Here is a 2,580-nt window from a genome sequence, read left to right as displayed (position 1 = left end):
TGGACTTTCTACAGGGTACAGGGTAGTGGCGGCATTTCAAGAGAGCAAGCCTCAGTGTGCAAGCACTTATAAATCCCTGGCTTGCATTACATTTGCTGATGTCCCATTGGCCAAAGAAAGTAACTTGGCCAAGTTCATAGTCAATGTGAGGGTGAACTAAGAAAAGGAATAGATTCTGGGAGGCATGATCCACTGAGGGGCCACTAATGTAACGATATACCACACTTGATGTGTTCATTGATCAGCTCTTGCTGACATCCAGATGTGGTAGAGAATTCGAATACTTACCCTTATCTTGATCTTGTATTCCTCTTCTTCCAGTCACATAGGAGGATGACAGTTTTTTTCCCTGTCCTTCCTTATAGTGAGGTCATGAGACCAGTGGGCCATGTGGGCTGTGGGTAGACTTATGTTATTTCCAGGTAGGGAATTTAATTTCTGGGGTGAACACCTCTGGCCTTGCCATTCCTCCTGTACTGTATGAACCCTGAAGTGTCTGCTGAGAGTATGGTGGTTTCTGTTGGCCTAGGTAGGCAACTGACTACATGAGGCAGAGCCCCCTACATTTACCTCTACACTTGGTACCTGTACAATGAGGTAGCAATGAACTTTCACCATTTTAAACCATTGAGATTTGGGGTTTGCTGGTTACTATGACATAGTCTAGCCTATCCTGATGGATGCAGAAGCCTCAGTCCCTCTGTGCTCTGTGGTCAATTCTAGCTCCCTCCCTAGGTATTTTTTGTTGTGACTTATGCAGCAAGAAAAGGAGGATATGGATAAAAAAAATAAGCATCTAATGGAGAAGATGGAAAAAAGGGGAAGGAAAAAAATCACTGGGTCAATGAGGAGCCCGTTATTTATTCACCAAGCATTTATGAAGTACCTCCTCTGTACTGGGTTCTGTACGCTGCCTGGGCGATGCAATGATGGATGAGACACATGACCTTGAAGAGGACGCGGGCTACCAGGGGAGGCTGACACACAAACAACGAACCACACTTGAGAGCCATTAGTGCCACCAAGTGGTGGGACTGATTTTCTATTTTCCTCTGTAATTGGGTAATTGTTCCTGCAGTCACTTTCCATAGAGAAATTCCAGTCTTGGTGCCTGGAGTGGCAGCCTCATTGCTGTAAGTGTGTGGCCAGCCTCCCAGGGTGACATCACTGAAGGCCAGCACTCATCTGGATTCATAAGGTCTGTGATTTGTTTAAAAGTCAGTCTCATTACTTTATAACCACATATCAGATTCAATCCTTACAGATGACAAGTAATACATGGACAGAACAAAGCTGTTCCGAGGACTGCAGCTTGCAGTTTTGTGGCAGGATTGGTGACTGAAATAGGGAGGTACCTTTGAGCATTCAGTGCCTGCTCATAGCTGAGGGCCTTGGGAAGTTGGTAGACAGCATTCACGACAAAGCTTTGAAACTCTGACATTGCAAAGCCACAGTATAGTAAGGGAAACTCATGAAATATTAACTTCTAACTAGCATTGGTTCATGCATATTGAAGGCGGATCTGCCTTGGAATGTCTGGGACCAGCCAGGCTGGGCTGTACAGGGCTGCTTGGGAGGGCAGCACAAGGATGAATTTTACTCTACTTACAAGGTGAGTTATAAAGAAAGTTTTCTTCCCTCTAACTCTATTTTATTCTGAGCCCACATCCTGCCAGGCCAATGGAAAATCCAATCTTAGCCACAATTCGGGCTCCTTTCCCCTGGCTCTATGCCTTCTTTGAGGTGTGAGTCATAGAATCTCAAAAAGTGCAGACTATTTGCCGGGCACCCTCTGGTCTTTAGTTCAGATGACACTGTCCAATTTTCAAGCCCATACAGTCCCTTGAAGCTTGGCTGCCTCTGTGCAAGCTGGCACATACAGCCTTTGCTGAGGCCCATGCTTAGTTCTTGGGCTAAGCCCATCCTTAGCCCAAGCTGCATCTTCTAGTCACCTAGATGCAGCCTACAGAGGCATTGCTCTCTGAGGTCTTGACACCTCCTACGCGCGTGCAAGGGAGCAGGATATAGACCCTTCCTACTCCCAGAACTCCCATAACTCTCTGTGTCTTGTAATCTTTCCAAACTTCTCTAAGGTCTGCCTGTGTCATGTTACCGTCTCCTGTCCCAATCCCAAGCTCTGGTACTAGTCCTCTTTTCAGACAACTCTTTTTTTGGTCTTTTGGTCTCTGAGATCACATGATTTTTAACAATAAAGATCTTTTAACCCTATTTTTTGGGCAAAAGAAGTACAGTTTCTAGGACTCAAAGCCTTACCTACCCTCTTGAGAGGAAGAAGAGGAGGTGGGTAGCACATCTCATTCTTTCTGATTTTTCTACAGTAATAAGACCAAAGTGCTATCTATCTATCTATCTATCTATCTATCTATCTATCTATCTATCATCTATCTATCTTTCTCCATCCATATAGGCATTGAACCTAGAATGGTGGTAAAGAGGGGAGTCAGAGAAGAAGGAAGAGCTGTAGACAAGATGGTCAGAAATTTAACAGGGTAATCAATGAATTTGGTAAAGTAACAGGATACAAAATTAATGCAGAGAAATCTCTGGTATTCCTATATA

This window comes from Aethalodelphis obliquidens, unplaced genomic scaffold, assembly GCF_003676395.1.
Source record: "Aethalodelphis obliquidens isolate GAN/ISIS:26980383/991018 unplaced genomic scaffold, ASM367639v1 scaffold74, whole genome shotgun sequence".
NCBI lineage: Eukaryota > Metazoa > Chordata > Mammalia > Artiodactyla > Delphinidae > Aethalodelphis > Aethalodelphis obliquidens.
The sequence above is the reverse complement of the archived record's forward strand: the minus strand, read 5'-3'. Positions refer to the sequence as shown.